Here is a 12,127-nt window from a genome sequence, read left to right on the forward strand (position 1 = left end):
GTAGCTTTTACATGTTCATTTTCATTGGAACTTTGAGGGGTTCAGAAGAATGGCAGTGACACCATCACCCTCTGCCACAACGGCCAATCAGAGCATTGCATTTCAGTTCATCCCCACAGTTCCACCAGTTGAGGCAGACCAGAGATGGAGTTGACTTGTGTCCCTACAGACCAAGCAGGACAGCGAGGGCAGTGGCAGCCCCATGAAGTGATCTAACTGCAGGCGGATGTGCGACGGTCACGTTGCTGCCCGTTGGGCCGATTTTGCCCTTAGTAACCCGACAGCTGATGACACAGCTACTGTATATTCAGTGTTGTGCGTTTTCCCTCGCATGATTTGCTGGATATATTTTTGCACTGATTTGCCAACTGATAATCCTTCCATCCTTTTCCATTGTCTGGTGTCAGAGCCCTGTGGGAGTGGCAGAAACTAGCTCTGATCCAGGGAATGCCATTCAGTCCAAAATAGAAAGCAAGTAATCTAGCCTTGGTAACACAAAGGAGAGTGTGCCCTGAGCAAGGGAGGCCAACCAATCAGAGATCTTGATAGGGCTCTCTCTTAAGTGTTACCTCACATCCTTTTTGGGTTAACTTCGCCTCATCTGTGCAGTGAAGGTCGACTTCTCAGGGGAGAACTGAGAGCTCTATCGCTCTGTGAAAATTCACGCTTGCCTACTAAGGGAAGGACGTGGCTCTCTCCAGACACAATGATGATTAAAGAGAGCTGTCTCTGCTGTGTGCTCATGTGTGCACGTGCTTGCCTGTGCCTGGCTCTCGGTGAATGCATGCATGTATATGTGCGTGCATGCACATATGTACGTATGCAGGTCTGACTGTCTGTCTGCACATGTAGCCCTTTGTGTAGCTGCATATGTGCATACACGCTTGTATTGTGGAAAAGTGTGTGTGCACTCACATGTGTGATTGTGCGTGAGCTCCTCTTTGAGATTTGGGGTGGGGGCTGAGGGGGCGTCAGCTGAGCCCTTTCTCGGCTGGGCGCAGTGCCGCCAGCGTCGGAGGGGATGTTTTGACTTGAGACCGCGCGTCTGCCAGCGTGCTCCACAGATGTCCTGCTGGCATGGAACAATCCCCCTAATTAAGGGGTTCCTCACCCCCCCCCCCCATTCCCCCCCATCCCCCGGTTTTACATTAAAAGGAATTCCCCTTCTTCCAGAGGCAATTACAGGCTGGCTTTATAAACATGGCAGCTCTTTGGCTGCTCCCCAGCTCCGCACAGCCTCGCGAGGAGAAGCATGATGTCATGCGCTGCACATTGTAATCTCCGCGAGTCGCCACACCCAGGGCCGACTTCAGAGGGGAGCAAACCCAGGGGAGCGTCTGCGCCCACATGCCCAAAGGTTTATCTGTCTGCGTGTGCAGGTCATCGATGTAGCATTTACTTGGTGGAGGAGGGATGGAGGCTTAGTGCAGACGCCTTCCCACGGTTTCATTGCTATCATGTGTTTGCTTTTTTCCAGACAACCTGAGGTGAATCCCACTCTCCTGCCTGTGGGATACATGTTAAATGTTGGTATTGGTCATCGAGCTTTCCCCTTCAGTAGTCCTAAGGCCATTGTCTAGGGAGTTCTGAGGTGTAGGGAGCAGTTATTGTCAAGGAAACCACAAGCCAACCATGCAGAAAAGTGTTGTCAATGGTGAACCAATCACATGACAAACATGCTTTGATTTTAGAGTCACCCAGCTCTTATGAATCGGTTAATCCCTTAAATATGAACATCTTAAAAATAGATTTGTCCACGTTCTGCTCTTATTGTGCAAGGTCGTATTGAGTGGGACACCCCTACTCTATCCTGCACGCTACCTCTGAACAAAGCTTTCTATTACAGCTGAAGACTGCCTTCGTTTTTTTTCTTTTTTAAATTTAGGCGTCATTGACGGTTTGCAAACGCTCACGTTCAAGACCTAACACGTGAGAAGGGGCAATACTGTTGATTAAACAGATATGGTTTTGTAGTCTTTTAACACAAATATTTATGGAAGAGTTTTCCAAAGCGGTCTCTTGGCTGGCATGGTAACGCTAATGAACGCAAAACCTGTCATTGCTCATTACACGTGTCTTCCTCCTAACTTGGGTACAGGCGCAAAGTGTAATCCCTCGCTATTCCGTCCTCCAGTCACAAAAATCTGTTTCAGAGGGCTAACTTTAAAATACAGGCTGCTTACAGTTGATCCTTGTTTATAGTAATTGTTACCTCCGTCACCATATTTATTTCATTACTGAGAAGCAGCCAAAAACCGAGTATGTGGGGTGCCCATACTTTTTAGCATGCAAATTGCCTTTTAGAATGTGAGGCACAGCCTCTCGGAAAAACCTCTTTGTTCCTCCAAACCATGGAAGTGATTTTTTTCTGCTTTTAATTGTACAAATTTGCATCGTATTAGTTTGAGGGATCTGTACGAATCAAAAGGGCTAGACCAAAAAAATAGCAACCGCTGCGCAATTTTCACCAGAGCGGGCGACGTCCCCGCGAGAGGAAACAGCATGTATTCCCTCAGATCCTAATCGCATAAGTGCTCCCCTCTTTATAGATTGTAATTGCATTTCACTTGAACTGTAGGCTCCCCAAAGAGAGTACTCTGCAGGGCCGCTGTGGCAGAGGGCCGAAACCTATAATAACAACTAAAAGTCTTTCAAGGGACAGACGTTTAAACTCTCCCAAACGACGCTGCAAATTCGCTTTCCTAACTGTGGGGAGAGGGACGAGGCGTGCGTGCTGGATGTCGTTGCTTTCAAAGCCGGGAAACCGATGCGATTCGGTTTTTGAGCATACATTATTCTCCTGTTCTTCTGGGTGCCCGACAAAAGCATTGTTTGCTCGTTACAAAACTTGAAATCACCTGTCTATTCGTGACATAGAAGCGGCAGGGGAGGACCCCAGCAGTGAATACCACCGGATTAGATAGGTGATCTATTTAGGCACTAATGTAATATAAACCAACCGTTCGATTTAGGTACCTGTTTAGGAAGTGAATCACAGCTGTAGAATGTTACAGCTACTTAATACTTCTCCGATATTTAGTTTAGCCGCGTGTCCATCTAAACACAGCCAGTTTAAAGCCGAACAGCGTGTTCCCTAACGAAGCTATTAAAGACATGGGAAAAATGCACAAACTGCACCATAAGCAATTGTAGAGGGTGTGGGTGCAGATGTAAGCAAAGCCAAAAGCCCACATGTTCCCCTAGTGACCCCGGAGTTCATAAGCATGCAGTGAGACACTGTCCAACCTCGAGCCAACAGGAAGTCATCATACGCACATTACAGGGTACATTTTCATAAGTCAGCATGGTTTAAATACAGAGGGAAAATAGCGCGTTGGTTTCTCCTAGCTGAGCTCTCCATACGGTGCCATCCAGAACCTTTCCCCTCAGTTTATACTTGTGGATATTATCCTCACATTTAATTTTTAATGTTTCTTGTACAAGCGTTTCAAGAGGTTTTATTTTCTCATTTGAATAATTATATCAAATTTGTAATGTGGGAAAGCGGGATGTGAAAGGTGGATCAAGGTACACACATTTTTTTATTGTCGCGAGAAAACATTTAACAGTACTGTTGCACGTTTTCCTTTGACAAAGTTTTTTTTCCTGTAGCAGTCGCCAAGCAATATTTCTATTCAGATCTACTGATGAATTAATGAGACAATATGTCCAAGTTTGCCATCCTGGTTGACCTTCATGTACAACTTTATCGTGAAAGGTTAGCAAAAATGGGGTTAAAATGTTGTAGCTGGTGTGTCCTCGAATTTAAAAATCATGAGTGTGGTCATGATTGTGTGTGTATCGTCCATTAAGTTGTCTGGGACTGGGAATGACAGAGGTTGGACTGGAACCTGACTCTTCTTACGGTAGCACACGCTTTTCTGAACCATGTAAGTCAGCCAGGTGCTGCACAGATGTTTTTGTTGACTTTTTGAGGTCTGTGGAGATGCCTTCGTTTTAGCGTGTTTAATATAATTGCAACAGAAACAATATTAAGAGAGGGAGCCAGCCTCTTGATGCCTCTTTTAAAAATCAGTGTGCATGTGATATCTGCAACACGTGGGGCTGCCTCGCAATTGCCATTATCCCGTAGCCTCCCTTATTAGGCCTGACAGGCTTGTGACTTCTGAATAAGGCTAATGACATCACCTTTGTCGTCACTGTTTGCCTACAAAGCTGTAACATCACATCGCTGGTTCACTGTAAAACTCTGGAGGGACTTAGTTGATTTCAGTTCGAGTTAAATGTCCGGCGCGAGAGGGATGTTTCAAAAACGTTGTCTCAGCGTTATCCAACCAGCAGCCGTGAAGACGCATACACGTTGTTAGATGTACTCGGGCAAATGGCGTGTGGACCCTTCAGGTGTCCGTTAGCGCAGGTTGCTTGGCAACAGCCGGAGCAGCCGCACGCAGGCTGTAAGGACGTGGCATTGCCGCGGTCAGCGTTTATATTATTCCCCCCCAGACTGATTTATCACCTGCGGCGTCAGGAATGCCGGAGAGCCCAACCCGAGAGCAGGAACCGGATCTCTTTTTTACGGCGCACATAGACCTGAGACACCCCCGCAGCCGTTAATGAAAACATCGTGTCACCGCGGAATGAAGCGATGCGCACAGACGCAGCGCTGCAGTGAAACTTGTGTTGATAGGAAAGACTGCCCCCCCCCCCCCCCCCCCCCCACACACACACACACACACACACACACAATTTGTCAAAAACTAGTTTTTTTATCAGCCGTTTCATTTTGATACAATAAAGTTAATAATTCTTTGACCTTGTGAAAAGTTCTGTGAACTGAACGAGCCTGCAGAAGTCTCTGTCGCTCTCTGAGTTTTTCTTCTTTTGCTCTGAATGGTAAGATGCGAGTACTGTTTGTTTTGCAAGTTGTATTTTCTGTGTTTATTTTCACATTTGCAAAATATATTGAATGATGATAAACAAAGCCATAGGCAAAAAGGAGAAGCAACAACTTGTATCTGTTAACTGCCTCTTTTAAATTAACTAAAAGACTTGGTCTTTCTTCCAGGTGAAAAAAAATCCCAATAGATAACTTCTATCAAACATTAACACATTTTAAAATATTAATTACATTCGCACTACAGCAATAAACAAGAAAGAAGGTCTATCGTTTTAGTAACGCTGAAATTATTCATCAACTTTTAATCAACTTTTGACATTTTATATTCCCACGTGAAATTTTGCTAATGAATGTTTTTAATCTTGTTTGATGTTCTTGCAAGCATGAAAAACTGCAAAAAGTTAAACAGAAGCACAGCATAGCCGTCTGACCATTAAATCTCACCGACACATTGACCAGTTCAACTGAGCACAGCAGAAAGTAATTACTTCACAGCAAAAGCGCAGAAACCATCAGAAATCCCCAGTCTGGTTCTTGCTGTCTGTGACTGTTATCAGAAGTTATCTAGCACTGCTGAGATACGAAACCAAGCCACTGACTCCTTCCAGATACACACCGTCTGGCACAGAAGGGATTCATCAAGTCAAAGTGACTGTTTTTGGGTTCTTTTTTTCCTCTCCCTACCTGAGACAGGTGGCTGCACAGGCTGAGGGCTGAAACGACGCGGTGTTGCCCGGCTCTCCTCTCTCCCGGCTCCCGCTTCATGTGCACATTCCGGCAGGGAAACCAAACAATAAGAGATGTGCCCCGATGCATCCTCCCAGCCTACGGAGCATTACATCATCAGCCTGCCCTTATATGGAACTTTATGTTGTACAGCCTCCAGCGGGGTGTGCGCTCATGTGTATGTGTGTGTGTGAGAGAGAGAGAGAGAGCGGGGAAAGGGTGTGAGTGTGTGTGTGTGTGTGTGCTGTCTATTAAAACAAGAAGTTTGAGGAAAGAAGGGGGGAGGTGGGCGCAGAAGTGTATAACTAGGTGCAGAGCTTGACGTCAGAGAGGTGTGAAATGCCGAGTTTCCCTGTCAATGTTCTGAGAGACCGGGGAGAGTGGGAGAGAGGGGAGAGGTTTGGGTTGCAACATTGGCTTCTCGCTTTACCTCAGCGAGGGCCATTTGCTGCCCTAACTTTGGGGGAGTAATGCGGGAGCGCGGCTGTGACACAGCTCTGTGTAAGTGGAGGGAGTATCTGTCCGCATGTGTGGCTCCCTCCGTGCCAGACGAGTGTTCACTGCCAGGAGGAGAGGATACTTGCAGTTTTGTCATGCCGTGTAGGCTGTGGGAAATTATTTCAGAGCAGACCTGCCTGGAGGAACGCTTATATTTTTTTTTCCGATTTATCGTGTGTATGCATGTGAGTGTGTGTGTGTGTGTGTGTGTGTGTGTGTGTGTGTGTATGTATGAGTGACTCTGTCTGTGTGTGTGGTGTGTTTGAGTGCGAGTTAGTAAGTGAGCGAGCGAGTGTTCGCTCGCGTGTCTGCGTCTATCTGCGTCTGTGTATGTGTGAGTATAAGTGAGTAAGCAAGTGAGCGAGTGACTGTTCGTGTGTGTATGTGAGTGCGTGTGTGATGGATGATCGCTCACATTTTCCAGATGAGGTCACCGTCCAGCAATGCCAGACCTGATGGAAAGGTCATAGGTCAGAGGTGTCCCGTGAAAATGCCCAAACAGAAAAGAAACGTAAGACAGTCAACCAAAGATCATTCACTGCGACTACCATCACACGGCCATCATAGGGTTGTCTGGTCATGTTTTCTCACAGAGGGAACTGCATGTGAACGTGATGATGGTCTATAATCTAAATAATTCTTTGCCAAGCCATGCTCTTGTCCCTTCTGCTACTATGTCAGATTTTTTGGCCATTAATTCATAAATAGCTTTTGGAAGGATGTTTTTGTTCACTCCATGATGTCTTCATCATTCCATCGGAAATGTGATTAGTTTTGTCATACTCTAAAGAGTCTGCTAAAACAATTCAGAAAATTGAACTAAAAAAGATTGAATAAAAACAGATGCTGGTAGTGTAGTCTCTGTGCTAGTCACTACTGAATGATTTGACACCTCTGAGCTTTGCTTGTAAATGGAGACGACCAAAAGTCACTGAGCACTGCTCTCTTAAGAATCAGCACTTTTTCATTCAATATGCATGATGTTATATGTGATGTTATTGGAGCTTAGAGTCAAACTTTAATGTTTTTTGGGGAAATGTACAAAAGCATCCGCAGATGCACCTGTAGGAAAATTTAGGGACATGTTAACTTGGAGTAACTGAAAATTCATTAAGTCAGTGTTGGTCACTGAGCTGACTTGCCGTACGTTCACACCGGGAGTGGTGAGAGCGTCAAAGCGACCGGAAGTCATTCATTTTCTATGTGAGCCAGCGTCTCTCGGCAACGAGCAGCAGCATGACCATTGGCGGCGCATCTTGGGCGGTGTGGGCATCAGAATAAAGTTGAAGTCCGGGAAACTTTATGGTAATGAGCTATGACGCGGTTCAGCGGCAACCCGTCAGAATTTAGAAGTGCTCTCTGCTCAAGCATTCCGAATGAACTTGTAGCCGCCTGTTTCATCTACATCAGAACGTCCACTACTTCGACAGCATTGTTGGCAGGGCAGCCAGAGTGAATTTTGACGCTCTCGCCGCTCCCGGTTATAAAACCATCCTTTACTGTCACAAAGACTAACCTAATGTCTCTTTAAGCCAGCTGCAGGCAAAGGAAGGTTTCTGTTCTTTCTCCATTGTCCTCAGAGGCAAACCTCACATCCGCCACCTACCCAGCGGTCAGCAGGGACAACCAAGGGACCACGTGGTCAGCACTGAAATAGCTGCGCTATCAGTCACACCCATTACCAGAAGCCATGGAAACAGTCGAAGAACCATTACCTCGCGATCGCCATGCTCATTAATGTCACAAGCTGACACGGGTGTGCATTGTGTCGATGTGCACGCAAAGTGCAGCTTGACTGTCGTGTAATGTCGCATTTCCTGTTTGCCGAGCGACAGCCTTGGCCACTTCCTCCATAGCAGCTTGTCATACACAAGGAGGCTAAAATTATTGAACGGCAGGGAGGTGAATGGAAGTGCCCAGGCTTTTGAAATGTTCTTTCTATCAAACTCTTGGACATGTTATAGATTTAGCGTGTGCACACACTAAAGTATAAGAAAATAAACAGGTCCTGGCAGTTCATTTGATCACAGAGCAATTATTCACCTATAATGCCTTGGCAGGATAACCAGTGGGAGCCTTTGTCTGTCAAGACCTGTATGTAACCCAGTTTTATTGACTGATTACTTTGAGTCATCGGTAAGTGAATGGATGGTGGTGCGCCTTGTTTCCCAGCTACAGGTTCACGTTTGGTCCTGCTCAAAGCATTACAGCACCTACGCGTTCCAGTGTCCCTGACAGCAGGCCGAAAACTGCAGCCCCTTGGATTAGCCCCAACCCAGTTTGATTTCAAACTCTTTAACTGTTTTTTTTTTCTGGCTTGAGCACTTCCATATGCTCAATATCAGATGTAATGTTCTGGGAAGGAGGTCAGCCTCGAGAGAGAGAATGGGACAGGGGCGACTCATTTGACCCCTGCTGAAAACTGGAGAGACAGACAGGCAGTCTGCCCAGGACTACACATCGAACCCCGGGCCAGGTTCCCTTCCAAAGGGTCATTTCCTCTCATCAGGGGCTGCAGAGACTCTTTATTAGCACTTAATAAAGTCTCACATTGATCTATGTGCTGTACAGTCCAGTTTGAAACCCATTTCGAAATATTTGTGCGTTTGTCAATAGTATGTCTCATCCTGAAGACTGAACAGATTGGTATGTTCCTTGTGTACGTCTTTGGAGATTTGTAAAAATTCCCATTCACCATTGAACTAAACAAATTCCTTAATACAGAATCACAATTAGATTTTTTTTTGTTTGGTAGAATTCTCTAGAGTCCTTGGTGCAGAAGCAGATGTTCTTTACCCTCTGACTTGGTGGATGTCATGAGTTATGAAACATTCTGGCACGAGGCTTTTTTTTTAGCTCCTCCAAAGCGCTTGGATGGAATTTTAACCATGCGGCAAGCAGGCTCTGATGTGATGCATTTTGAGGAAACCAGGAGACAAAAGTAAGCCCACTTCCTCGCATTTATGGATTAGACTGCTCCCTCATCTTCCCTTTGATCCAAGAAGCTGGGGGTTAAGCTGGACCTTTTAAAAGTTGAGATTTTTTGTGTGATTTATTTACAGCTGAGATCAGAGTTCAGAGTTGTCCACCTCCAGTCTTTTTCCCTTAGTTTAAACAGGAGCAAGACAGGAGCCTAACTGCCTCTGTGTGCCGTTTGAACATGGTAGATATGTTTTTGTGTGTCGTGTACAATGTGAACGTGTAGAACAGTAAAATATTCTGTGCTGTACCATGCCTCACACTTAAAATGCCAATGTTGAAGGTATAAGTGGTCTCATTTGCTGGTTCACCATGACGCTCATAGTTTAAACCCAAACATGCACAGCCAGCATAACACAGACAAAACTACAACCTCCTGTTCCCACCCAGAACCTGCTGAACAAGGAATATCAGAGGATGGAAGTAACGCTGCAGCTGAATATCTGGTCAGTCTGTAGAATATCTGTGGTAGACCCTTGTTTATGTGCGCATCTCCACACTGGATCCAAGTTTCTCACATGTATGACATCATCGCCTCATAATCTGTTCCGCACAGCCCGGTGCTGTAATCCCTCCAAGTGACTTCACTCCTGCAGGCCCAGCCAGGCGCAAACACAGATCCTGATTGGCTGGACAGACGTGCACGCGTCCTGAGGGAGCCAGACAGGTACAGGGTGCCTTTTTGTTTTTGGAGGGTGGGCTTTTTCAGGACAGAGCTGCTCAGCAGTTAAGGTTGCGTCTTTGTTTGGGAAGGGCGTGTTCCCGCGATAACGCTGTTAGGATTTCAGGGCAGAGAGAGCTTGTCACATTGTACAGTCTCCCTGCGAAAACCACCCACCTGTTTAAATAGCTGGTGATGCATGACTTCATTATGATGTACTGATTTGAGGATGACAGAGAAGCTCGTCTCCTATGAAGCTCTAAGCTCTATCTCAGCATTGCTGTCGGCTCTGTTGCTCTGAACCAGCTAAATGGGAAGTTTTCATGTTTGGCAAAGAATTATGTACACTGATGTGGCTACCAGCTGTCCCCCACCCCCACAGCACCATGTCTGAATACTGAAAGTCCAGGCAGAAATACACTTGCAGTGATGCGTTTTAATGGCGGACCTCACACCACCCGCCCCACACGTTCGCTCAGTTGACGGCTTGGGGGCGTAACAGGAAGCTGTGGGGAGGGGGAGGGGTAGGCGTTGACCTTGGCAGCACCCCCTCCTTAACTACATAAGGGACGTGGTAATGGATTTGACCACACTTTCCTTCCCCTCCCTGCTGGCCCCTGGCACTGACCAGCTTGTCCGGGACTTGCTGTCCAGCGGTGCATGATGTCATTTCCTCTCCCTGTTTCTGCTGACTGGCACATTTATTTTATAACTCCGGGATCCAGGAAAGCACTAGCAAAGGGTGGTGGGGGGTGCCTCTGCCTGTGTGTGTGCGCGCATGGACAGTTTGTCCTGTTTGTTACACCCCCAAGGGCAGCCGATTTCAAAATTACTATTACTTAATAATTTTGGGTTCTTTGTGTGTTCCAGTATTACAGAAAAAACTTTATAGTCATTAGTCACAGGTCTCAGTGAAGTTCTAGCAGTTGACATGGTTCAGCTGCAATGACAGAATCAAGATGGATACCGGCAAGCTCCTCAGCTTTCCAGAGAATTAAAAAGAAATTCCCGTCTGGAAAGAGCAATGCAAAGTTTGTTCTGGATTTTACAAGGCCATTTGCCAGCTGTACTACTGTAGTGTAGTAATTCCGATGTTACTCTAAAGTTTACTTTGCGTGTGTGTGAACTTACTACGAAAGTAGCTAGCCATATGGCTGACTACCAGCACTCTAGCCAGAATGCTAATTGTACAATAAATACAAGCCACTGCTAATGCACTACTTACAGTGTCTGGACACAAGAGCAGAATTCATGGCAAATCAAATTTAGTAACAGTGCATTCCTTCCCACACTGAACAGAAGTATATTGTAAACAAGTGGCCGTGGCTCTTTTGTTTCCCCTTATTGGAACAATTCCCTGGTTGCTACGTTTGTTACTATGAAGTAGTTGGGGGTTGGCTGACTAAAGCACTTTCCAGGCATAGAAATGTTCCCAAATGGTGCAACAAGCCTTCTTACTCTAGTTCTGGACACCACCGCCCCTAGCTCCCTAGTCCTTGCCTCGACTCTTGTGAGGGGTGCTTCAAAAATGCACAAAAAAAGCATATATGGCCAAACATTTCATACACCACGGGACCCATAAGCCCAAGAGTGTGTTCTAGGGTCTGGTGAGCGCAGCAGAGAAACAATAAACAGTGACCGACTGTCATAGGCTGCCCCTCGATGTGCTGTCTGGCTTAGTCTCCGACAGACCTGGCACTTGCGTTGCCTAATAGGAACGCGTTTTTGCCGAGGAATTTTAACAGATCCTCGCTCAATCGCATGAACAAGAGGGTCAGTGCTGTCTCTGAAGCAGACGCGGTAATGAACGTCTCACCCTGTTCTATGATGTCACCCAGCATAGATTACAGTCGCATGAGCAATACAGATCCAAGGCCTTTAATCTGTCAGCAAAAGCCACAGTATTTGCGTGGTTAGAGTAAGGACTGTTTCTCCAACTGCTACGGTGTTTTGCCAGTAAACTCATTAAGCCAGTTCACAGTTAAGTGTAGTATAATGCCACTACCACTTCATAATGACCTCACCCCCCACCTGCCAAATGGCAGTGAAGGAGAGACTGTCGATTTTCTCTCCCAAAGCAGGTTTCTGGCCTTTCTTTTTTGGTTTCTGTGGTTGTGTCTGACAAGGCAGGAGCGTGTGCCGGGGTCTGAAAGTGACTACCAGGCAAACCTTCAGACTTTGACATGCGGAAGCTCTTTGAGGATTGTGTCATGGATGCCTTTGTCCCCATCTGAGATTTTAAAGGGAGGCAGGAGGAAAAAGCTTGCATGCTCACAGGAGAGGGAGGGGCAGATTACTGGGAAATTACTGGAAATGGCCTGGCACTGGGGGGTGGAGCCTCTATGTCTGCCTACTCCACTTAATGGATCTAAAGGAATGACAGGAATCGGACCTTGACTGGTTGT

General features: G+C 46.3%; 2 protein-coding genes across 3 annotated transcripts in view; one reads left to right on the plus strand and one right to left on the minus strand.

Moving 5' to 3' along the window:
• The window catches only part of cmss1 (cms1 ribosomal small subunit homolog), a 94,023-nt gene that overhangs the window by 15,176 nt on the left and 66,720 nt on the right, over window positions 1-12,127 (plus strand). The window lies entirely within an intron of this gene.
• LOC118785670 (filamin A-interacting protein 1-like) overlaps window positions 1-12,127 on the minus strand; it is a 78,980-nt gene that overhangs the window by 14,450 nt on the left and 52,403 nt on the right. Inside the window, exon 1 of one of the 2 annotated variants that reach the window (XM_036540510.1) lies at window positions 5,543-5,612. The exons of the other annotated variant lie outside the window; for it this stretch is intronic. The gene's annotated coding sequence lies outside the window, so the exon portion shown is untranslated. Of the gene's footprint in view, window positions 1-5,542; window positions 5,613-12,127 lie in introns of those variants that run through there. 2 annotated transcript variants of the gene reach the window in all.

This window comes from Megalops cyprinoides, chromosome 11 (assembly GCF_013368585.1).
Source record: "Megalops cyprinoides isolate fMegCyp1 chromosome 11, fMegCyp1.pri, whole genome shotgun sequence".
Classification (NCBI taxonomy): Eukaryota; Metazoa; Chordata; class Actinopteri; order Elopiformes; family Megalopidae; genus Megalops; species Megalops cyprinoides.